This window comes from Periplaneta americana, chromosome 14 (genome assembly GCF_040183065.1).
Source record: "Periplaneta americana isolate PAMFEO1 chromosome 14, P.americana_PAMFEO1_priV1, whole genome shotgun sequence".
Classification (NCBI taxonomy): Eukaryota; Metazoa; Arthropoda; class Insecta; order Blattodea; family Blattidae; genus Periplaneta; species Periplaneta americana.
The window spans coordinates 93,744,280-93,771,781 of NC_091130.1; the positions used below are offsets into that span (position 1 = coordinate 93,744,280).

Genomic DNA, 27,502 nt, shown 5'->3' on the forward strand with positions numbered 1-27,502 from the left:
GGATTTTTTTTTTTTTATATTTCTAGGAATGATGAAAGTTACTGTACATTAAGAATTTAAACGTGTTTTCAACAGTGTGCCTTTGAGCTCATTATTTACTGAATGATGGTGCTGAAAAAAAGTGGATGGGAATCACCCGACACTGCCAATTGTGAAGTTAAGAAATATCATCACTTTACACACAATTTCGTAAACACTACTCCACTGCATCGTCACTGTTTTACTCTACTAGCATAATGCTGGGCTTTTACATTGGAGATAACTGTGTTCAAATTACTTGACCAAAAGGTATTGGTTTTTGTTCAAGTAAAGAACTTCATATATTCAAAACATTCACGAATCACACTTTTCAATGTAAGATTTCTACTAAGTGAAACATTCTCGAAGTTCGTCCTTGCTCTTGAATCTAGGCGATCTTCATTCAACATCAGTGCACATTGATGCATTATAACAGTATCTGAACACGGAGTCTCGACATAATGCTAGAGGTATGCATGCTATCTTTACCAACATAGATTAATAGAATAGTATTGCCGACATGCGCCTAGATGCATGCAGTGTATGTTATGAATATTAATTAGCTCACTCCTGTGCATATTTATTAGAGAGTTTGAAAATAAGTATTTGCGAGTTGATGGTTTGTGTGTATATTATTTACAAAATCATTGGTAGTGCATATAACTTACTGAAATATTAAATGCATAATTACATGCATTGGAAAAGATTAATACAGAAAGTGGCATCATTGCATTCATTAAAGCATGTTCCAACATGATTGTTGTAGCTTTCTGTTTTTTTTATTTTTAAGTTGTTCCATCAATGTAAGATGTTTTGAGGAAGAGAAAAGTGATTTTACATTCAAGATGAGGACTGAAGCCTTGAAAGTGATTTTCTCAGGCACTGTTTTAACCCTCCGCTGGTAACATGAATAGTACAGGATTCATTGGTAACAGAAGTTGCATGCCACCCCAGACATTTAACATGTAGATAAACAAATACTATAGATAGGCCTATATTCTTAAATCAAGACTTTCCTATACACAAAAAGAAATAACACATTTATCATAAAAGGATACACAATGATATAGTTTTAAGGTGCCAAAGAACAATCTATACATATATCCTTCCCGTGATTACTACAAGCTGGGCTATCACTCTCATCGCTTCGTAACTTAACTTTTTCGTCCTGTAATAAAAGTAATTAATAGGCTTCATTAGACGTAAAAATTGTACAGTTATGATATAAGGGTGAGAAATCACATACTTTGGAGGTGCTGAAAAACATTCGATACAATGTCCTTCCTGTGATCTCTACAAACTGGTCTGCCACACTTAGAACATTCTGTCTTCACTTTTCTGCCCTTCTCGATAACACAAATAACATCTAGAATATTTTTTTTTAGCTTGGTGAATCGGAGTTTGATCTCTTCGAGATTCCTGCCTCATTTCATCCCTAGGAATGAAATAATATTCTCAAAGATGTCATGGGCAAATTCTTGTCTAGCCATCATTTCATGTGAGGAGATACAAGTTGGAAAGCCAGGTTCTTAAAAAACTCTATTTGGTATTTTGGTACTTTGTTGACCTATATAGGACCAATGTATTTAGAGTACAATAGCGTGCAAATTAATCTGAACAACGTAATTACTTATGCAAAAACACTCAAACGGGATAAAAAAAGGATCTAAAACATACCTCAGTAATCTATGTGGCCTCCCTTGTTCCTAATAACAGCTCTGAGACGATTTGGCATGGATTCTACTAATTTCCCACAAATATTCTTCATTTCTTCATCGCAAAACCATACACCTATGAGGGCAGAAATCATCTTCTCCTTTTTAGAACAATCCATTTTTTGCATTCTTCTTTTGCAAATTGACCACAAGTTCTCAATGGGGTTGATGTCAGGTGAGTTGCCTGGCCAGGGGAGTACCTAAATATTCTTCTTGTTGAAGAATTCTGTAGTTTTTCGAGACATATGGCATGGTGCCAGGTCTTGTTGGAACACACCTCTGTCATCCGGAAATGGTTTTTGCAGCTGGGGTACGATTCTGGTTTCCAATAAGTGAATATATTTGTCAGAATTCATCATTCCCTTGATAGGTATTAATGCTCCAGGCCCTTCATGTGTAAAACAACCCCAAAACATTACTTTAGGGGGGTATTTGGGTGCTTGTTGGAGATGAGCTGCTGTTACTTTTTCGGATCCTTTCTGTACGTAAGAAACACGGTGGCCGTTTACCTCGAAATGAGACTCATCGGAAAAAAGTACATTCTTCCAGTCATTCACTGTCCAGTGTTGATGTAATTTTGCCCACATTAAGCGTTTTTTGCACATAACAGGGGTTAGCATTTGCTTCTTAATAGGCTTATGAGCCCTTCGTCCAGCTTCCAAAAGCCTACGCCGCACTGTTGTGACGTGAATATTCGCCCCAGTGGTAGCCATTAACTCGCGGGTTAAGTCGACAGCAGTTAGTCTAGGATTTAATTTTACTTTTCCTGACAATTAAACGATCATCTGCAGGTAAAGTCTTCCTTTTCCAGCCACAGTTTCCTTTTTTCTGGGGTGTGATGGATCCAGTCTCCCTGTATCGTTTTATGATCGAATTAACAGTAACGAAACCGATGTGACATTCTGCAGCAATTTGCCTTTGTGTCATAGAAGAATGCTCTGCTAATGTTATAATTTTAGACCGTTTTCGTGGAGTTGTATCCATTTGTGAAGACGACAGAATGTACACAGGATTGCAGTATTAAGTCTTCAACACAACTGAAATGCTTATAAGTACAAAACGACAGGCAAAATGTCACATATTATAAAAAAAATAATGACAGACCTTCAACAATGGAATTACACGTACTACAGATGTCAATTAAAGTGGTATGAGCAGCTGTGAGGCCAACAATGACAGAAAATGTAAAAAATATGTCGTGTTCGAATTAATTTGCACGCTACTGTAGCTAGATTGAGAATTCAAAAGAACATATAGACTGGTCAACAGCACGTGTAGCTTGATATGGTACAGTATAATCATGTAACATTTTGTCGAACATTCCAGCCATACCTTTCACAACATTATAAAATTCAATCATGTCTAGTTTCTTTGTTTTCTCAGTTACATTTGGAGCACTGTGCATTATTGAGAGAAGTGTTACATTTACCCCTTTTAGACATAAATGACACAAGACATTTTCTGTCATCGATAGCAAACTGTGAGGACAATACTTTGTTTTTTCTGATCGATGTCATGTACATTGTACATACATCATCATCATCATCATCATCATCATCATCATCACATGCACTATTCACAACCTTTAACATTCATACCAGATGACAATTCAAGAAATAGAGAAAAAATTCATAACTTCATCATCATCATCATCATCACATGCACTATTCACAACCTTTAACATTCATACCAGATGACAATTCAAGAAATAGAGAAAACATTCATAACTTCACTATATGCGGTTGAAACCTGACACAGTGAATACAAATAATAATGCTCTTTACTCAAAAGACAGTAAGAAACTGACTTCCAGAAGAGTACAGCATGACACAGACTATGTATGATGGTACAATTCAAAGAAATGGAGGAGGAAATATTTGCTACTGTGGAAGGTAACAGGGGTGGTGAACAAGCCCGAGGAACAATTAAATCCACCTATAACTTGAAATAATGGGAATGTCACCAGGGTAATGAATATTCTGAATCTTTGGACAGTCAACAAAAAAATATCTTGCTGGGGTTGTGTGCAACCCCTATTACCATCGGAGGGTTAAGAAATGTTATCATTTGAACAATGTGTTATACTCTTTGGTCAACAAAATAAATAATAAGTAGGCCTAAATATAATGTTTACATACCATTGAGAATTTATTTTCTGACGTTAAAGCTCACTCAAAGTCTGTCTTCAGATCAGGAAACCATGGAAAGCTCTTCATTTTAACCCATAAGGTATGTAATAATAAAAATATCTTCTAATTTCTTGTGTACAGGGCTGTATTTAGGGGTCCTTATGCTCCTGCACAAAAATAAAATTGTCGCCTCCTCCAAATAAAAGATAGGCCTACATAGGATTTATTTTAATTTTGACTTCTTGCACTTGTCTGAAATGCAGTTTTTTGCATAACTGAAATTATAAACGTAAATGATTATATAAATGAGATCAGAATGACAGTGAAGTATGTCACGTTTCACAAAATTGAGTTGACTGTACTTTCATGTATGTGCTATTGTGCTTTATTTTTTTTTAAATACATCTTGTTGATGCATAATTCTTTTTTGTCCCTACATGTATTACAACCCTAATTTTATTACGGTGTAGTTGTTGTTTAGTCAACTATCCAAAAACAGGTCTGAACCTCACAAGTGATACCAATAAGGTACCACTTATGAGCCAACTAGGCCAGGAGATAATGGGGTAGGATGACCAGTTTCTTTCTTCCTCCATTGCGTACATTGTCAGTTAGCTATATATTACACTAATCAGACTTTAAATGCATACAAACAATTGTTCTACCTCTGACATTCTATTGTCAAGTGAGACATACTGCCTGATAATAGATATACATATCAGACGGTGCAGTTGTCCCCTCTTAAAACACAATTTGTTCTGAAAATATTACTTACTTTACTGTCATTCTAATTTTCAAGAGCTTACGAATGGGTTTCTTCAGGACCCAGAATGCTAATTGATATCACAAGAAGAATTCTCCTTGCTCTCTCATTGACAAACAGCTTTATCATTTATTCAGAGTTCAGTTTCACTGTGAGGTCAGTCTCAATAGCAAGGACAGCAAGGGGACAAGTGATCTGTTGGTTCTGATGTTCTTAAATAGTGCTTTATCTGCCTTCGAACAAATAACGAATGCTGGAGTACTCATATGAATCTGTAGTGCTTTGTATTAATTTGGATAGACAGCCTCAAGATTTTTGTAATTTATTACCTTACATAACTATGGAAGGGGATGTGGGACATTTTCATTAATTTGGTCTGAATGGAAGCTTTTAAAATGCATACACTCAACTACACTCCACACCAAATTTTAAATTACCATTCTGTGGGCAAGAGATCCTTGGGCAGACCGTTCAAGCATTGGCAAGAGACCATAACGGGCCACTAGGCCCCATACATGCAAGGATGATGATGATGATGATGATGACACTCAACTACAAATGCTGATTCCTCAATGTCCGAACTGTAATCTTGCTGAAGCTTAGATAACTCATCTTGGATCTAAGATAAACTCAGCTGCTTCAGGTTATAGAAACTTAAATGGCTTACTGAAGTCTCTTATTCAGTTCTGTTATTAACAGGTTTCATGAATATTTGTAGGTATTGAACTTTCTTCAATAATTCTTTTTTCTTTAGCTAGAGGTCGATACTGAGCCCCACTAAGTCTCTGTTTTCCTCACATAGAGCAGCAGGCTGTTGGGATCCAAACACAGAAAGTCAGTGCAACAAGATAAATACTATTAGCAGACATTGAGCAAAGAATCTAATTATTTTATAAGGTAGTATATAAGTAAAGAGGTGTAGGTTAGAGAGAGATATAACAGGAGAAAAGCAATTTGGTTTCAAAATTTTTAAGAACTTAAAGAAGAAAATAATAGAGCAAAAATAAGCATAATTAAAGAAAAACAATGGATAGAACACTATCAAGAATTGCTAGGAGGTACAGAAGAAGAAATACAAACAACACGAACATTAGATGAACAAAACCAAATTACAATGACATAGATAGAAGAAGCCTTAAGAGAAGCAAAAAATCGTAAAACTCCTTGAGTGGATGAATTAAATATGGAGTTGCGGAAGTATGGAAGCCACAAATTTAAAACTCGACTATTAATGAAATATGGAATCAAGAGAAGATACTAGAAGAATGGAATATTCCAAAAATAATCAACATTCATAAGAGTGGAAATAAGGCGAAATGTGCAAATTACAGAGGAATTTCACTATTGTAACAGCTTATAAATTATATGCTACAATTTTGAAAAAGAAACTACACCCTATAGCAGAGAGAATTCTGAATGGAAAACAATGTGGCTACAGGAAGAGGAGACCATGCATAGATGCAGTATTCACAATAAAACAATTAATAGAAAAAAGAAGAGAATTCAACCTACCTACGTACCTTTTGTTTCTAGATTATCAGAAAGCATATAACAGAGTTGATCGAAGAAAATTATGAGATGCATTGGAATCCTATAATATACCTAATAATTTAATTAATGCTATCAAATCCCTATAATCTCTATAAGTAATTGGAAAGAAGGATCGAACAAACTACAGTACTGAAAACAAGTAAAGGCCTAAGTCAAGGTTGTGGACTGTCACCCTTATTGTTCAATATTTATATACGAGGGTGGACCCAAAAGTAACCGGAACCGATCTGTTGCGTGCGCATGCTTTGTAGTTACGAATTCTGCTGTTAGGTGGTGTTAGTTTGGGGTATCCCGCGACCGTTAGTGAGCTGGCGTCATTCTGAGTTAAGTGGTTTGTCTGTGGTGCTGTGTTGTTTGCATTTCTGTTTCAACCGTTTGGCGATTAGTGAGATGGCCGACCACAAGGAATAAAGAGTGTGTGTGAAATTTTGCTTTATGTTAGGGAAAACTGCAGCTGAGACAGTTGGGATGCTTCGGCAAGCCATTAATGATGATGCTTTGGGGCAATCACAGGTCTATGAGTGGTTTTTCCCGTTTCAAATCTGGCAACATGTCAAGTGAAGACATGCCACACCCAGGGCATCCTTCAACAAGAAGAAATGACAAAAACATTGCCAAAATTAAACATGCAATTGATGTAGGTCGTCGAAAGACCATTGACGAAGTTTTTGAGCAGACAAACTTGTCATGGAGCACGGTCCAGCAAATTTTAACAGAAGATTTGCACATGAGACAGGTGTCTGCAAAATTTGTTCCTCACTTGCTGACAGATGACCAAAGAGAAAACCGCGTGAGAGTTTGCCGTGACTTGAAGAGTGAAGTGCAGAACAATCCAAATTTTCTTAAAAGAATTGTGACTGGGGATGAGTCTTGGTGCTATGGGTACGATCCAGAATCAAAGCAAGCATCGAGCCAGTGGAAAACTACAAATTCACCACGACCCAAGAAAGCATGTCAAGTGCGATCCAATATGAAAATAGTGTTCATTTGTTTTTTTTTATGTGAATGGCCATTCCGCCAGGACAAACAGTGAACCAACATTTATATTTGGATGTGTTACGAAGATTATGAGAGAGTGTGCGGCGAAAACGGCCCAAAATGTGGAGAAATGGGAACTTGTTGCTTCACCACGACAATGTTCCAGCCCACACAGCTCTGACAGTCCGACAGTTTTTGACAAACAACAGCATGGTGCTTGTGCCTCATCCACCCTACTCACCCGATCTGGTTCCGTTGGACTTTTTTTTTGTTTCTACGGATGAAGAAATGTCTGAAAGGAAAGTGATTGAGTGATGTGGATGATGTCAAAGAAAACACTCTAACAGCTTTGAACAGTATCCTGCCTCAAGAGTTCCAGCACTGTTTTCAACAGTGGCAAAAGTGTTGGGACAAGTGCATTAATGCACATGGACAATACTTTGAAGGGGACTAAAGTACTGTGAATGTAGAGTTCAATAAAAATGCAAAAAAGAAAAAAGTTTATTTTTGGGTCCCCCCTCGTAAATAAAGCATTGAACATTTGGAGAAGTTTTGTTCCAAAAGGTATCAAATTGACAAATAAAAAAGAAATCAACACTGCACTATTTGCAGATGATCAAGTATTATTAGCGGAAACAGAAGTTGATTTACAATTTGCAACAACAAAATTAAATGAAGTAATGAAATGCGTGTTATTATTTGGTTGAGAAGCTTTTGTCATCTAGTCTTCTGTCAAAAAATCTGAAAGTTAGAATTTCTAAAACAGTTATATTACCGGTTGTTCTGTATGGTTGTGAAACTTGGACTTTCACTTTGAGAGAGGAACAGAGATTAAGGGTGTTTGAGAATAAGGTTCTTAGGAAAATATTTGGGACTAAGAGGGATGAAGTTACAGGAGAATGGAGAAAGTTACACAACCCAGAGCTGCACGCATTGTATTCTTCACCTGACATAATTAGGAACATAAAATCCAGACATTTGAGATGGGCAGGACATGTAGCAGTATGGGCGAATCCAGAAATGCATATAGAGTGTTAGTTGGGAGGCCGGAGGAAAAAAGATCTTTGGGGAGGCCGAGATGTAGGTGGGAAGATAATATTAAAATGGATTTGAGGGAGGTGGGATATGATGGTAGAGACTGGATTAATCTTGCTCAGGATAGGGACCTATGGCGGGCTTATGTGAGGGCAGCAATGAACCTCCGGGTTTCTTAAAAGCCAGTAAGTAAGTAAGTAATGAAAACACACTTGCTTACGGCTTTTAAGGAACCTGGAGGTTCATTGCCACCCTCACATAAGCCCGCCATTGGTCCCTATCCTGAGCAAGATTAATCCAGTCTCTACATTCATATTCCACCTCCCTCAAAGTAATGAAAACATATAATATAATAATGTCCTGCAATAAAACAAAGGCATGGCAATGTTATGACGACAACAAAGGAGAGTAAAAATAGTCATCGACAGTGAGATTATTGAACAGGTTTCGAATTTTAAGTATCTGGGTTGTAAAATTTCGGCAATAGAAATGAACATGGATTTAGAAGAGAATATAAATAATTACAATAAATTGAATGGCTGTATTAAAATGAACTTCGGCATAAGTATGAGCAAAGAGAGAAAGCAAAGATTAGGTACAATATAATATCAAAACCATCTATTAAATATGCCAGCGAAACGTGGACACTGCGATCACAAGACAGACGACAACTTGAGGCTGCCCAATGATATTTATGAGATCCGTATGCAATGTGACTAGGAGAGATAGAGGAGATATAACATCATACATTATAGACCAAAGGGATAAAGAGACAGGGGCCGACCACGAAGGAGATGGACCAACCAGTTTTTAGCCTCAGAACAAGTCTAAAAGGCTAAACCTTGTCTGGCAGGAGAAGAAGAAGGACAAAGGTATATCAGTAGGCCTGCTACTTAAAAGTATTGCCTCCACAAAGAATATTAATACAAAACCAAAACAAACTTTCTACACAAACACAATAATCTGATCAATGTTACCATGCATTACTTCTTCATAAAAAACTTCTCAAGATTCCAGGAAATGATTATTTGAACAGATATGAGAACAAAACTAGCAATCTGAAGACAGAAAATTGTTTTGCACACGTAGTATGGAGTCTCAGATCCAATATCAGCTTGCCATCTAGGATACAAACTTTCCCTATACCTCAACATCCAATGGACATAGAAGACATTGCAGTTAATACAGAACTAGTAGAAGATATAGTTAAAGACGACATGCTTAGGATCTTTTGAAATTACTAACAATAGGAACTCTTAATATCTGATATCCTTGAGAGTATTGGCTCCATATATACACTGACAGCTCACAAATAGAAGGCTATGAGAATGCAGGAGCAGGAGTTTATTGCAATCTCCTTCTATTAGCTAGCAGAGCAGCAAAGAACAGCATTTGATGGAGAAATTGAAGCAATTCGCCTGGCACTTACTTAGCTCAATCTACATTTTGAAGGTTTCACAAATGCTGTAATACTGTCAGATTCCAAGGCTGACATAAGCGCATTAGCTTCAATCAAGTCCCCTACTGAAGTCCTGATTGCAAAGAGCAATTAATTAAGAAAACTAAAATTCAATAATGAAAGTATTGTTCTATAATGGCTCCCTGGACATTATGAAATCCAAGGAAACGAGTTTGCAGGCACTTCGGGAAAAAAAGGAACCAAGGTTGCACAAATTTTATACACTGATGCATCATACCACAGCATAAAACTTCTATTGAACAAAATTTGTCAGAATAATTTGGCTTTATACGTATGGGAAAAACAATGGAATTCCAGATTGGCCAATAAGAGCAGCAGTTGCATCTGTCCATCTTACAATAGGCCACTATTATCTAGCAAAACACCTGCACCGAATAAGAATCTGGACTAATCCATTGTGTTTGCTCTGCGATTCACAAGAGAAAAAGGACAGGAAACATATTACATGCTTCATGGCTATAACATCATCCAGTGAATGCGAGCGACTATGCCAAAATATTGCCATTGGGAAAAAAAAAAAATGTTACCACGCAAGTTAGCAATGATAAAAATTTCCGAGCGGGCAGTTGGTACATTTAAATTTTGAAATTTAAATTCTATACCGAGATACATTCCAGTTCTCTGAAGTTTTTGTTTGAGTTTCCAGAAATTTGATGCCCTGGGCAAGTGCCCAGTTTGCCAACCCCTAAATATGGTCCTTCATGTGTAATTATATGTGATATGAGATGGGGAACATTAAAGAATTGTTAGTTTTACGAATAATTTCTTTTGTATGTATTTTATCTGAAATAATTATTTTCAGGTGATAAGATAATTGGAAATGCAGCTATCTCCGAATGCATCCACAACAAGCCAGGCTTCAGCATGCTGGGGTTGAGGTCTCAGATAACAGCTGAAGACGATTGTATCAATAAAAATTAAAGTGAAAATGAAAATAAGCAGTCGACTATTCCCATATGGGTCCATATCCGAGTCCCTGAGGCCGTAGTTAACAGGAAGACAGTCGTATCAATGAAAGTGAAAGTTGTTTGTTCTAGAGAACATATAGGACATATTATGTTATTTTTATAAATCATGGGTCATCTTTTCCGCAGTGTTAATTTTATATCTCAGTGTAACTGTGAGGATTGTAGAAGCATGAGGTTGTATTTTTATATTGTAAAAAGTATGAATTAAATTATCTTTATGTATGTATGTGTGCCTATATATGTATAATAAATATGAACATGAATATTTATTGTTAACAGCTGTTACATCCTTCTACATGTAGTGATGACCCTCATATATATATATGATTTAGTGCTCCAAGATCATCTCATATGATAGAGTGCACAATATTTTGGTAAACAAATTAGGCATGAAATAAATAACTGCAAGGTAAATACCTCGAATGTTAATGCCGACGCAAGAACAACAAAGCGCAGTCAGTGATCTATGAGCAGCATATAATTAATTTTAGAGCAAACATAAAAAAAATTTCTTGAACAATATGTGACTATGGATGAGACATTGGTTTCTGACGTTAAAAGTGCTATAAGATGCGAAATTTGATTTTTAAATTGGCAAATTTTTTATTTTAAGTTACTAAAATCTGTCATCTCTAATAATGATACACATCTTGAAGAACTGTACAAAGTCGTTTTACTTAGTACAAAAAGGGAAAACCTTAGGCAAATGGGAAAGGACTCTCATTATCATTGTGTCAAGTGTTGTGTACTGGGTGAAATATATGACAGCTAGTTACGTACTGTGAATTTCAAATAGTGCAGTGTTAATTACAAAAAAAAAAAAAAAATTATGTATTGCACTCTTCAAATAGGTGAAATCACTGACATAACAAACATGGCGCAATTAATATGTTTTGTGTAGTACGTAGATGCCAAAATAATAATTGAAGAAATTTTGTTTTGTAAACATTTGGCTATGAGAACAACTTCAAAGGGAATGTTAAGGGAACCCGTATGTTAAAATTTTAGATTTTCATGCATTTACGTATTTGTAAGTAACTAGGCTGTTTTTACATATAATGAGATAAAATTTTGAACACTCGTTCTTCAAAGTAGGAGAAAACATAATTTAAAATTGCATATAAAACGACGTAGTAGTTTTGGAATAATTCAGATCTAAATTATGCTAATTAATTATACATAATCAATTTGATAGGTACACTTTTCAAAGAATATATTAAGGCTAGAGACTTGAAACTTTGGAGGCCTAGTAATAACGCTTTGGGCTATAATTTGCCACCTCTGCTAGACTGCTGACTTATTTCTTACATTATTTAAATCAATTTCATTTTTTATAATTAATTTACATAGAAAAACAATCAATCCTGTGTCACTGATAATGGAACTAACAATGTTAGAACAGTAATTGTGGTAGCAAACAATTACTAATACAATAATAAAGCACTGTTCCAAACTTCAGACTGATAGCTGCAATAGTTTTTTAGAAAAGTGTACCTAAATTATAAAAAATGTAGTTTTGAGAAAACGGTGGATAAAGTTCAAACTTACAGTTACTGTAGTTTCAATGCATCCCTGGATTGTAATCATCTTCCTTTTCCTTTTCTTCTTCTTCTCGTCTTCTTTTCTGGTTCCCCTTTGCAGTCCTATGCTCTTTTGATTGGGTTTGCACCACTTTCTCACCTTCTTTTACTCTTCGGACTTCGATGGCATATAGCTCATGTTCCATACTGAATCCTGGTTTTATGTCCATCAACTCCAGAACTTTCTTTCTGCTGCTACTGCCATCATTGAAAGTGATAACAGCATCCAGGACACCAGTCTTGAGGACATTCAGGCCCACAAACACTGTCTTTGGCAATCTCTCCCATCTCAACTTTCATTGGGGTTTTGGGTGCAGCCGGATGTACATTTCTCTACCAGCTTCTTGTCAGCAAGATCTCTGAATATTGGCTTTACCTTCAACATGACAGCTTCTGGTAGGGAATGTTTGTGATCATATACTACATTTTGAGCTTGTGCCTTATTATAACCGCACCACAAATCCAGACCTTTGGGACAGAGTTGATAGTATGGTTTCTCGTTGGTTGAAATTTTATGGAAGTATGTAACCCATACACTCTTCCTCATTTCTTCCACATTCCCTGTGTTCCTTCTAATGGCTAAGCCATAGTAGGTCTGAAAGAGATCAATTTTTTTATTCGTCAAATGACCCGCTCCAGCGAGTATCTTGCCATCATCCAGTTTTATCCACTTTAGTTCCTTCTTTAGTCTCCCCAGTCGTGCTCCCATTCTCTTGTGGACGTGGCCTATGCATTCAAGTTTTTCAATTTCTACGCCTTCCCCACAGGGCTTGTCTTCTTGTACCTTTTTGAAAACCTTGCTGTCGCTATCACCAAGATATTGCACATACCGAATATTCAGAGAATCCTCAGACTGTCTAAAAATGTTCAATGCACCTTGCACCTCCAGTCCTCCAATATAAACTTTATAATTTTTTGTACATTTATGTACAGTTGCCTTTCCCTGTCAACATATCTGAGAATATTTTGTCAATATTTCCACTGCCAACACCTTGCCAGTGAGTAATGATGTTGCAGTGACAACACCATTGAGTGACATATGCTCTCACTTTTGCCAACTGCCATCGAAAGCCCCACATATGTCTCTATTGTCACCATTCAACTCCACAGTTTCCATTGCAGCTTGTCTCATTGAGGCTTCTGCAATTTCAGAGAGGAATTCTTTTATGAAGAAAACTTCTCTGTCAAACATTGCAGGTGTAGAAGTAAGATTCATAATAGCACAAAAAGTTTGTGCAGCCTGTCTGCCCTTACCAATGCTTCGCATACCATACACAAGTCTTGTACTTACATTGTACAGCCTATTTCTGTTCATTGCAGATGTCATTATGGCCTTTACACTTTCACAATTACTGCAATGTAAATTTATTTTTGTTGCCAACCCTCTCCTGGAACTAATGTTTTCAAACATTTCCATACAGTCTTCACTATTGCAGAACAGAGTAGCCAACACAATTTTCGTCTTGTACATGTTTTCTTCTTCTTCTTCTTACATGAATTCAAGGAGAAAATAATGATAGAAACAGACTGCAGTCGAACCTGTGGTCGAACGAACTACAGAAGTGCCAGCGTGACGCTAGCGTGCATTTAAATACCCACGCACACTCAGACATTTAGTCATAAAAAGTCATTGAAAAAGGTCCTACCGCTAATATTGTATATATCAATCTGTTCAGAATTGAATAAGGAATAATATTAAGTAAAAATCTAAAAATCGATGTTTTGTTCAATTTTAACATACGGGTTCCCTTAAAGAAGCTGGGCGATTTTATGAAAGAGAACGGACTTTAGTGGGATAGATATGTAGGATTGTGGACTCATGGTGTATGTATAAAGACGGTGACTGACTGGACCTGAGTATTTTAATACTTTATGCAAGCAGATGTTGCATTATGAAGTGATGTCAGCTCACTTTGAATGCTTGGTTCAGATGTGCTCCAATATTTTGTTCATTCTTGTTGAGATGTCAGACACAGAAGTCGTGAGTGCTGATTTTATTGTTATGGGATTGTGTTCTTTTACATTCCTCTTCTGTGACTTTCATGTCAACTATAGTACAGCTGTCCTGTCTGTGGCCCTGACATTTTGCGAGATAAAGCAATGGTTTCCAAGAGCCACACACATCCCATAAGATAATTCGGGGACAGAATTTTGTTTCCACGCAAAGATATCTCTTATGGACAATACATTGTGATGGTTTGTAATATGTCATGCTGGTGCGCACACTCAGGCTGCACAAGATTGGGTCATGGATTACTTGAATAATTGGAAACTGTTACGGCATCTGATGGCAGGATTGTTAGAAAAATGGTATATGAGTTCACCAATGATATGGATGAAAAATTGGTGGATTTAATATAGAATCATCCCATATTATACAATTTATTGAATAATAATTAAAAAAAAAAAAAAAAAAACATCGCAGTAAAAGAGGATGTGTGGCAGATGATTGCTGACAGGTTGCGAAAATCTAGTATGTTTACTGTAACTTAATACGTCGTTTTTTATTACATGTTTTGATAGTTATCCTGACTGTTTAATTTAGTACAAAACTAAATGTATGTATTTCCTCATGTAGTCAGAAATAGTGATGATTAATTTAAAATAAAATATATAGTATTAATCTCAATTTATACATTTGAAGCCTGATTAGTTTAATATGTAACTAATCAGGGGGAAAGGAACTGGACACCCTACCCCATTATCTCCTGGCCTAGTTGCCTCATGAGTGATGCCTTGTTGCTGTCACTTTTAGGGACCATACCTGTCTTCAGACGTTGACAACCACCTCAATTTGAATTTGTGTCGCATTGTTTCTTCATTAATTTTTGTGTTAAATCAGATATCTGGATACCTTTTATGCAAGATTATTGAATGATTACTCAACTTTATTTTGACATAATTAACAGAAACATATTTCTTATTCACAATAAAATGTACTTATTGCTGCTGTTTCTATAGTAAATAACAGGATTAAAAATAATAAGGTGCTGTAATTTATAATAATAAAAATAATAAAAAAATATAATAATTATTTATTTTAGCTGACAAAGTTAAGGCCTCATGTCCTGAAAAGCAAATAACTGATAGATCATGTTGTCAGCCATCTTGACTCTAAAACGACACAATGACACAGTGTTATAAAAACCAGTCGATGCTATATACTGTAAGCGTCAACAGAATTTCATGCACGGTGCATTGGATTTGTGGTTCTTGGAAACCACAGCTTAAGAGGAGTTAGAAGGAGAGAGACTAGCATTGCCAACCTGTGGCGTTTTGAAGTTGTGAACAGAACCTCGAGATTCTACTGTGAATGAAACTATTCTGCTAAATATATCTATTAAATTGAGAAAAATTCGTTCCGGCTCCAGGAATCGAACCCGGGACCTCTCAGCTCTGCACGCTGAGCACTTTTTCCAACTGAGCCAATCCAGGACACGATTCATGGTGCCGGCCGAATTCTTCTCATTCATATCATCAATAGCCTATTACCTGCATTTTTAAAATGTACAAGTCACGTATGCAGGAGTGCATATTTAAATGATTTTCTGGCCATTTTCGACAACAGTTCATGAATACTGTTAATGTTTAAGATACACATATATATTCATATATGAGGTCTCGCTGTCCTCATTGAATACAATGACTATAAGTAGCCATACTGTGTCCTGGCATGGCTCAGTTGGAAAGAGCGCTCACCGCGCAGAGCTGAGAGATCCCGGGTTCGATTCCTGGTGCTGGAACGAATTTTTCTCAATTTAATAGATATATCTACAGTATGGCTACTTATAGCCATTCTATTCAATGAGGACGGCAAGACCTCATATATAAATATAAATTTTAACCTTAAAACATTCTGGTTTGGTTTCATGTAATGTTTCTAATTAGGATAGTTTGCTGCTACAAGACTTGAGTTCTGGTATGCTTTGAAGAATTCAGTCTAAGTTTGCAATGCTGGGAGAGATGAGATGGTTGCTTCCAGTAGACAACTTTCACCTCTGATGCCAGCATCTCTCCCAGCATTGCAAACTGCTACTGAATTCTTCTGCACATACCAGACCTCAAGTCTTATAGTAGCAAACTATAGTAATATTAAAATCATTACATGAAATCGAACTAAAGACAAGTGTTTTACTGTTAAAATTTGGCAGAATACTTTCATTCAAAGTAGAATTTCGAGGGTCTGTTCACAATTTAAAAATGCCACAGGTTTGCAATGCTGATCTCTCTCCTCACTTCTCTTACCTCTTAAAACATCAGGGCCAGAGACAGGACAGCTGTACTATAGTTTTTACCAGACATAATGTTTTCAAGTTTTCATAATGTTATTGACCCTGGTGATCCCACATAATGGATTCGTTCATGTAATTTTCTGTAAATGAAAATATTTTCTCTTTGTCATACACCATTATTGAATTTACGTACACAAAATGGAATTAAACCAACATTGGCTGCAGCACGACTTCACTTCAGAGTGGTGGAAGGACAGTTGTGCAATGCAAGCTGTGCCAGCTACATAAAGCTGCTCAAAGTGTGGCCTGCTGATCTGTATCAATTTGTAATGTGTAATGTAACATTCAAGGGGTTCGCGAAAAAACAGACAGTCTAGTGCAGCATGCTAGCTAACATTGAGTAGCTTGGCATGAATAGTGAATGCTTGTGTTACGTTACAAAATTCGGCTCAAGTCAGTCGCTGGCTTAATAGTTAAAAAGTGCAGTGAAATAGGTGCTGAAATAAAGTCTGGTGTCAGTAAGAATAGTTCATTGTTGCCTGCATAGGCTGAAATTACTAGTGTTGTGGGATTTAATCGATTAATCAATCAATTTCTGTTGTAAGATTAATCGATCAAAAATATTTAATGGAATAATTGAGTCGATTAAAATTAATCGGTTGTAGTTGATATTAATTATTATTTTGTTACGACAAACTCATACTAAAAATTTCGACAGTATTTCTCTCTTGGAAATTGCTTACTTAAAAGCACAATAGTACTGTTATTTTCTAACTGTAAACCAGGTAGAGAAAATCTTTGCGCAAACACTTCAGAAAGAGATGGAAATATGAGGATAGTGATCTAGTTTACCTCTATTGAAAGTTGAAACACAATGCAAAACCCTTATTAAGTTTTATGGTTTTCCAAGAAAACTTCCATCTTGTTGTCAGTTCATCTTTCTAGCATATGAAATACATACTTTTCTGGGATTCATTCCCCTCATCCCTTATAAAATATCCATGTCTACACTGTGTGCAAGTGATGCCATAACTACCTCCTTTTCTTTCTAAAATCTGGTAATTCGATTACAATAGGGGCCAGTCTTCTGTTTCGACTGCTGTACTTTTGCAGAAGTTGCAGTTTCTGTACTGAGTTTGTATATGAAGTTTGTGTGTTTAGTTTGATAAAGAAAGAAAATCAGTTTTCTGTGGATTGTGAAAAGTGTAAACTCCATTATGTCATATGAGAATTTGAGAGGTAAACTCGGTGAAACGTTTGAATTTAAATTGAACGATTGTGGAGAAATGCTTGACAGAAAAAAAAAGTTTTTTCGTGTTTAGTGACGCAGGAAACATTGTTACTAAAGTAGAGCAGCACTTAATTCAGAGCATGTTAATGCACTCACATGTTTAAAATCATGGATGAAGCAGTATTAACTAGGTGGGTCTCCATACTTTTTGTTATTTATGTTTGTCTCAAAAATTCCCAGAGAAATTGACACAATAAATTAATTAAAATAGTTGTTTTGTAATATAACGATACAATTCAGTATATACAGATACACAACATTTAATACTTATGCTTATCACCGAACACAAGTTAAATTTAACAATAATTGTGTATTACAATATATTAAAACATTTTTTCAACTTGATTAATCTATCAATTAATCGATTAAATTCAAATAGTTAATCGATTAAATATTCTGATCGATCAACAGCACTAGTAATTACCAAAAATATTCTGCAGTCAAAGCCTTTGAACTTCTCAGCCTAATCAATTTAGATATGAAAATACTTCATTTCATGATAAAACTCTACATTCCTTCTGGTAGATAGTATTTGAGAGCCTTCAGTGCACTGAATTAGTAGTGTCTGAAGAAAAGAGTGTGAGAACCTCTGATCTAAGTAAATAATTCTGTCCATGACTGAAAAGAGATTATTACAAAGAACATGAGCGGGAAATAAACAATTGGAGAGAAATATTCCTCACTGCTGACTGTCAAAGAAAAGGATGAAGAATGTGAAGACATAGAGGAAAAACTCTCCACCTTTCACCTGTCACTTCATGCAGCCCTAATGTAGATATAATGGAAATACTCTTAAGTAGTCTGGCACTTCCAGTTGTAAGAATAAGAAACTTAAGTGCATGTTATGATTATATACATAAACTGTCAACTTCTACAATTTAAATTAGTAAACAGTATAAAATAATAAAAAAATGCAACTTAATGTCTGGAACAGCTTATCTGCGGCAATCTTTCAGGGTGGTCCTCTTAAAATCAATACATTTAAGGAAAGGTTGAGAAGATTAGACTGAAAATATAATTGGAGGTGCAGTGTAATTATTTAAGTTGTGTCATGTAATTAATTGAGTTGATATATACTTAATTAAGTTGATATGTAATTAATTAAGATGATATGTAATTTAGTTGATCTGTAAATAAATTAAGTGATATTTAATTAATTAAGATGATACGTAATTAAGTTGGTATGTAATTAATTAAGGTGATATGTAATTACTTAAATTGGTAATAGTTGGGTGAAATAGAAGTACTTATAAGTTAGATTTGCTTTTGCTTATCGTAGGCGTTATTATAGAATAGTTTTTATTTATAGTCCTAGGTTTATTGCATCTACTATTTATAGATTTACGTTTATTTTATTTTATTTCATTTACGTTTATTATATTTTATTTCATGTAATTGTAATTATTGTATATTATATATCACTGCCACCGGGTGTATACCCAATTATAGTGTTAATAAATACATACATACATACATACAAATACAAACTGTTATGTAGTAGAATTCTAAATTAGGACGCATCATCAGTCAAATGGCTAGAGTTTCAGCTTTCCGCACTGGTAACATGGTGGGTCCCAATTGGAATTTGTGGTGGACAAAGATGATGATGTTTGGTGATTGATTTTTTCAGTGTACTCCCATTTCACCTATCAATATTCTATCATTGTTGCAATAATGTAGATTGACTCCCATGATGCACGAAGGGTGATGGTACAGTTGCAAAAAGATAAACAGTCATGATACATCTCTCTCTCACTCTTGAGTGAATTAACACAAACTTAGATATGTACCTGCCGTTGGGTAAAAGAAAATCTGAATTAGAAATACAAGAGAAAAATTTTTATATGATAAAGTGAGATAAGAATGTTTGATGTTAGAAGATATTTCCATGTGCATTCAGTCTCCTTGCTTCATCAATTTCTTAGTGTTCATCCTTAAGAAAGTATTTTGACTGTTCGCTGAAGGACTTGTGTGCAACATTAATTTCATCATAAAGGAATTCATGTTATTTAAAGTGAAGACTTTCTACAGCTATCTGCATTTATGTAAATTTTAGGTTATTACATTGACTATGAGAAGAAATACACCATCATCATTTGCAAAAAGGCTTATGCCTCTTAGGCCTCTTCCGACTTCAAGAGAATTGATCCTTACATCTCGTAACTAGTCTTTTTTGTCTTCTAAATTCTATTGGTGTATACGAGTAGTTAAGAGGTATTTTGAAAATTCTATCATATGTCACTCTCAATAAATGTTCGTACCAATTTTGTCTTTGTGTTTCTATTTTATCAGTCAGTTTATAAATACAGTAAAACCTTGCTAAAACGTACCCTCTATAAAAATTAAACCTGCACAAACGAAAAATAAATTTGGGAGTAGAATGATTTCCTATGTAAAATAATACTTCAAGACGGAAAACTGCCTAACGCAAAAATGGAATAATTTTTGGGCACCATTTAGGTAAAAAAACCTGACAAACAGATCATTTTAAGCGTAACTGTTGCTAAATTCTATCAAACGATGTTTAATTTAGCGATAATACTGTACCAAGCATGGCATATATATTTTTTTTTTTTGTGACTGTCCATGCAATGGTCTGGAAGACTTTAGCTATTCTCAGTCAGGCATTGGGGGTGAAGCTTCTCTAACGATGTGACTATTCTGTGCTTATTGTCAAGGACCCGGGCATGTTACTGACATCCTGTACCGTTACTTCTTTCAACCCTCTTGCATTTTCGTTCATTTATTCTCAGTTTTGTACTAACAAGTCAATACAGTGATATGGACAGTGAGAGTAGAATAAAACTGTGAATAATTGCAGTGTAGTGTCAATTTAGTTTCACATTTCCGTTTATTTATTCTGAGTTTTGTGTTAATATGCCAATACAGTGTTAAATAATAGTACGAATAAAGTAAAACTGCCATTTAATAAAAAAGCCTAGATGACCAGTTCTATCATGGAAGAGTGGCTTCATTCTTTTACTGGAGCAATGAAACGTCAAGGTCGTAAGGTCATACTGTTTTTAGATAATGCTACCTGATTTGTCTAACGTGAAGTTAGTCTATTTTCCACCAAACACAACTTCAGTTACACAACCGATAGATCAGGACGCAATTAAAAAAAAAAAGCCGCGGCAATGCACTTTAAAAGAAATGTGGGGGCCAAGAAAGTAGGGCGCAGAGAGAGGGAGAGAGAGAGGCTGCAATTACATAAGTTAATGATTATAAAAATAAAATTCACTTTGCAAGTACTGTAGTACATTTTATTTCAATTTATTTCTTCATTGTATTCTTTCTGCAGTCAGCATATTGCAGTAGTCTATTCTCAGTTTTGCCAAAACTCAATCTTTTGTAAAACGAAAACCTGTGAAAATGGAAAAAAAAAATTCTTGAACGATTTCGTTTTAGGGAGGTTTTACTGTATGTAATTGTTCTCTTATCTCTCTTTTCTTGTCCATAAGAGTATAGCCCACAGTTGATCTCAGAAATCTCATCTCTGATGCTTCTATCTTCCTGTTATTCAGGCCTGGGCACTATTAACTCATTCGAGATGCTGCAGATTTCCCCGTAACTCCCACTCTACCTTCCCCAGCTGAGATGAGTAGACTGGCAGTTAAGCGTTGTTCAGTTGTGAATTGCATCATAGCTTTTACGAACATTCAACTCTCGCTGGTCACCTGAAATCAATCACTGATGGACAGTGCCCACTATGTGTTTGTTTATAAGGCAGTGTAAGTGGAAAGGACATGGGATGGGGTTTTAGAGTTCTGTTCCATTTCCCCATTGTGCCCAGGGCTGCTCTTATCTGTTTGGGTCGTAATCCAATTTTCACTATCATACATCATCATGGTAACTGCCTTAACCCTTTAGAACATGAGTATCTTGTCGCTTTTTGTTTCTTAAGTTTCCTCTTATGGTTCCGCACTTTCTTTCATTCTTTTTTTTTTATTCAACAACGCTGTATCACTACTAGATTATTTAACTCAATGGAATTGGTGTTAGTGAGATGGTATTTGGCAAGATGAGGCTGATAATTCGCCATTAGATTTCCTGACATCGCCTTATGGTTGGGGAGAACCTTGGAAAAAAAAATCCAACCAGGTAATCAGCCCAAGTGGAATCAAACCCACGTCCGAGTGCAAGTCCAGATCATCAGGCAATCGCCTCAGCCGACTGAGCTATGCTGGTGTCTCACATTTTTTTAAATTTCTGTAATTTTATATTTATGTCTTCCTTTTGGCAGTATTATATGTTAAAGGCTAAATAATTGAATTTTACTTACACAATAATATTGTGACTTTTATTTAAAGCAATAATGTAACTTTTATTGTCACAACAATAATCACTTTCTATAATTGAATTTAAACACTCCCGTCAACAATGGGTTTTCCACTCCACACAGCAACACAGTATTCGTTATTGCACTCCACAGACGACAATGACAATTCACTTGGATTATTGAGAACAACAATGTACTGCTAATCTCAACTGATGTTCATAAAGCACTATTTACAAAACAAAACTGTCAGTTCTCAGTTCACAGTTCGTTGCCTTTGCTCGTTCTTCTAGAGACAGTCCACTGCACTCAAACTCAGGACTTCCGGGGACAGTCCACTGCACTCGAACTGAAGTCTTCCAACTGTGTTGCTTCTGCCTGGACGCTGCTCAAGTTCACTCGCATGTCGAACCCTAGACTCCTGGGCGCTGCTGACTCACAAGTTGTGCTCGCTGTCCAATATTAACAACTACTGACTGGCTCCTTCTTCGCGTCTCCTATTTATCACTAAACCATAGTTTCCAGAAACTACAATTTCGCGAACAATCTACAGATGGCGAGAGGATGGCGCTTCTCGAAACTTATCTGGATTTCTCCCCTCAGTCGCAGTCGCTTTACTTCCACCTTCCTTTCACGCGCGCCCCACCCTCTGTGGGACGGGTGATTGACTTCCGGCTGTCACAATATTGTTTTTTATAACTATTTTGTATCTGAGATGACTTCTTCCTTGGAATGCTATTTTTTTTACATGATACGAGTATTTTAAAGTTATATTCTTAGTTATTTTTTTCTAATTGACATGCAGCTCTTTGGAGATTATCTTTTGATGTACTAAACAGCCTGGTCTTCAGCAAATGAAATGGTGTTTAAAACTGTATCAGTGATTTTGAAATCCTCGACTAAAACTTCTTGCCATTTCCTAATAGCATGGTTAATATAAATGTTAAACAATGTTGAAGACAGGGACATTCTTTTCTAACACTTGGTTCACTTCTTCTGTAATATTGCTAACCACTGTTTCTTTGTCAATACTAATTCTTGTATTTGAATACAGGCTTCATATCACTTCTAAAAATGTGTTTCGAGACAGATACCATATCACGAGATGTCCGGCAAGAATATGCTCCATCAGTGAACTTGTAAATGACATATAAATCAGTGCACATTGTGCGCAATTTATTTCTATTATAAAATGTGTTTCGAGTACCCGTCCATTTCCATTATAGTCCATATTTCTTTCGGTTTACCCTATCAGAAGCATTCTCATATTCTACAAACAGTATAAATGTTGGAAGATTATATTCTCTCCTTTTTTTCTCTAGTTGTTGCAATACAAATATGCTGTCAGAGCAGGAACACCTCTTTCTGTAATCGCATTGTTCTTCTCTCAGAATGTGTTCTCTGATTGGGTTGATTCTACGAATAATAACACTAGTCTACAAATGTTAACTTTGAAAATTGTGCCGAAATGAAACATTGTTACTATCCACATATTTGCCATGCTGAATCCAAAAATGGAAGCCATTTTTCAGCACCACCCTCAGATTTTCAGTTATTACCCTTATTACACATCTGAAAAGTTGGATACTATCTAAGCAGTTCCACATTTTTAATATCTAATGCAGAATGTATAATCATTGTCTTCCACTAATATAGTGGTGTTAGTACTAAAAATAAAGTATCCTTTATGTTGTAATGATGTAAACGGCTACTTACATTTACGTAGTGGAAGGCAGACATCGCTTTAAAACACTTTTTTGTATATGTTGTAGTATCCTCTCTTTGTATGAACCAGCAGTAATCACTCTTCATAGATGGATCCCATCTCCTTTATAACGCTGTTCCATCTGTAAAATGTCTTGATGAAAGTGGTCCCTTTATTTGTCACGCACTTCGCCCAAGTTTGTAGGAAAAATATCTATATGAGAATGCAGGAAGTGAATTTGACAGACATCCTGTATCCAAAATTCTTATAATTTTGAAAAAGATTCTGAACTAGTTCGTCATTATTTTCTTCCTTCTTGTTGCCGAGGAACCCATTCACAACACTTTTAAATGACTCCCAAGCTGCACTTTCGTTTGGAGTTAATTTTTTCTAAAAAAAAAAATTGGTCACCCATCACTTTTTTAATCTGAGGTCCAATGAATATTCCTTCTTTAACTCTGTATCACTCAAACCAGGTTATATTCTTCGTAGATATTTGAAACCTTCGCCTGTTGTGTCCATTCCTTACATAAAGTTCTTCATGAGCCCTAATTTAATGTGTAAAGGATGGAGATATATTTTTTTGTGGGTCAACTAAAGGTTTAAATTTTACATTATGTTTCCCAGGAGTGAAATCTTCTCTTCTTGGCCATTCCTTGACTCTATAGTGATGTTGAGTATCTCAGCTGTCCCAAAGGCACAGGAAAAAGGATATTTAGTGAATCCATTCTGCATTCCATGTAGAAGACTTTAAGATCCCGCAAATATGCCAACAATGGTTTTCATATTTTAATGGCTTCAAGAATACGACACATGTTTTTGTATGTTTCTTTCATTGCTGCACTGTATGCTACAGATGTGGAGGGAAGTTTATTGCCATTGTGTAACAAAACGGCTTTCAGACTAATTTTAGAAGCATCTATAAATAACGCCACTCTTCAGCATTATGTGTAATATCTAGTTTTGATCAGTCCATTTACATCGCTGCATGCACAAACTCCAGAATCTGTGACTAAGAAAAATGGTAATAGGTCCTTATTTATGTTTCTAAATACTGAAACATTAGCATCTTTATCCAGCACCTTCCATTCCTGAAGATGAGATCCCAGAAAATCAGTCAGCTGTTTAGTTAAGTACAAACCACGTATACCAATCATTGAGTTCCATTTATGTTATTAAATGCAGCTTTTCCTCTCTCTCTTCATCTGGAATGTAGACGTCATCCCTTGATGTAGAGGGCTGCACATCATCAGATGACGTTATGTCAGATTCCGATTCCTCTTGCTATGTAGAAGGTGGAATGGGAACAGGTAAATTTTCTCCGTGGGGTATTGGTCTTATAGCTGACGGGAGATTAGGATACTGAATGAGTCTCTTATTTTTTTAAGAAAATCCAGTAACATTGATTAAGCAGAAATAACAATCATCTTAGTGGTTTTTTTGTTCACACCATACCATTGGTTCGGAAAGTTTTTACAACTACGCCTTTGCTTCTTCATTTCATTTCACACAGAACAGCTCACACTACTAACAAAACCTCTACACTCGAACTAAACAAAGTACAGACTGTCTCTGTTTTCATTACCAGGTACCCTGTAAGTCTATCTTATCTTTCAAGTATCAACAAACCATGATTCAGATGTGTCAAGTGAAGAGGGACTTGGTATAATGGATAGAAACCAAAGAAGCGCTACATGTATACTAGGTATTGAAAAATGTGTATAAATTCTACATTTGCAACATTAAATTATTGAAATTTATTTCATGTGTACGTATGCATACATCAAAATTAAACATAGGCACCTGTGGCTTCCACCAATTTCCTCAAGCGGCCGGTAATGGAATCCACAGTCTTCTGGAGTAAGTTGAGCGGGGCATTGATGATAATGCCCTGAATCTGTGCTTCCAATTCTTTATTGTCTCTGGACGGATTATGGCATTCCTTTCTTTCTCCATATGGCATCATCTCGAACGAAAACAACAGAATTCCACACTTCATAGCGAGCAGCAATCTGCGCTCTCACGCGAACAAATAGGTGATCGACCATCTTTGCTATTGTTGCGCGAACCGCCGCTCATGGCCACCATCTATACTATGGACGAGCAAAAGTTCATACTCTATTTAATGATCTATATGTACACACAATTTTCATTATGGTTCCATCGATATTAAAAATTCTACAGCCAATTAATAATACCTAGTTACTTCCCACCAGCACTGTATTTATAGCTATCCATGAAATATAACATTGTTGCAGTGCTCAGAAACCTGACGTGATGGAAAAAATCTGATTACATATTCGTAATCAGCGCATCAGACTTTGTAATAATCAGCATTCTGTTTGTCGGCACAAAAAATGTTGTAGAGTAGTGTAATTTTTGCATATGTTTTATATGCCTCATTCAAGAGACTAATATTCCTGAAGCTGTTTCAGTCTTGTCTGTTTCCTTTTTTAAAGATTGGTTATATCACTCCTCTTCCCCATTCACATGGTAGTTTGGATGTGTTCCAACACATATTAATTTTATTTCTTGAAGTATATATTTAATCATTTCTTTGTTTATCCCGTCACATCCTGGGACTTTCTTATTTTTAAAAGAGTCCAGCTCACATTCTAATTCATAATCTATTGGATCCATATTTGCAAACTCTTTATCACCTTGATCAACTTCTATAATACTTGTATTTGAGTTTGTCCATAAATCTTAGTAATATTTAAGCCATTCCTTTTCCGTTATGTTAATAAATTTAACTGCGTCTTTTTCGGATTTATTAAGGTGCTTTAGTATTTTGTATGCCATGTTTTGTGCACCATAGAAGTCTTATTCTATATTACTTATATATTTGTTCCAGTTTTCTCGGTTAATTCTTCATACTTCCCTTTTAACTGCAGCACATTTTCGTTTATATTCTACTCTGTTTCCCTACGATTGGGTTTGCAAATATTTGAAATATGTTATTTCCTTGTTATTAATTAGGCCTTGTATTTCCTCATTCCAAATCGGAAGGCCTCTTCTGTTTTTGTAGGACATCTTTTTCCTAAAACATCATTTCCTTCCTTTATTATTAACTCTTTAAGGTTATTCCATTCCTGCTGTATGTTCCTACTGATTAGTCTAAGGTCCATGTAATTCTTTAAATTATTACAATATAATCTCCTTATACTATTTTCTTGGAACATGTGACTTTTGAAATAGTATTTATTTTCTAAGTTGATTATATTCTTTTTCTTATGTAATCATTTTACTGGGATTCTTACTTTTACCACAACAAAAAAGTGATCAGAGAATATATCATATCCTCTATAGACGCACGATCTATTACACTAGCCTGCAAATTTCAACTTTGTGTTTGTTGCCTGAAGTAAATAATGTAATTTTATATAATGTCGATGTGTTGAATCCGAATTTTCAATCCGTTTACTTCTATCACGTGAGGTATTTTTGCGAAATCACTCTAAATGTATAGTACTGGGTGAACAGTATAAAGCAGAACAGGTTTCATGGCTCTTAGCCCGCCAACGGGCTTGCTATGCGCGCGGAGACAGGTGACAGGAAGTCCGCAGTAAATATACACTATGGTTTGTCACATAAGTTATTTCTAACAAAGAAACAAAAAATAAATACTTAAAAATAAAAGTACTCACATTATCAAGCCAGTAAATATGCACTGGGGTTTGTTGCTTAAGTTATTTTTAACAAAGAAACAAACAATAAACACTTAAAAATGAAAGTACTCACATTATCAAGTCAGGTGATATTGTAAGTGCCTCCCTTCGTT

The 27,502-nt window shown here is 35.7% G+C and overlaps 1 protein-coding gene and 1 long non-coding RNA gene across 6 annotated transcripts in view; both read left to right on the plus strand.

The window, feature by feature from the left end:
* Window positions 1-27,502, plus strand: part of Ttd14 (TRPL translocation defect 14) — a 315,039-nt gene that overhangs the window by 81,249 nt on the left and 206,288 nt on the right. The gene's annotated exons all lie outside the window — the stretch shown is intronic.
* On the plus strand, window positions 1,550-10,913 carry LOC138713581 (uncharacterized). Its single transcript, XR_011335928.1, has 2 exons — window positions 1,550-3,962; window positions 10,472-10,913. It is a non-coding gene; the product is annotated as an uncharacterized lncRNA (long non-coding RNA).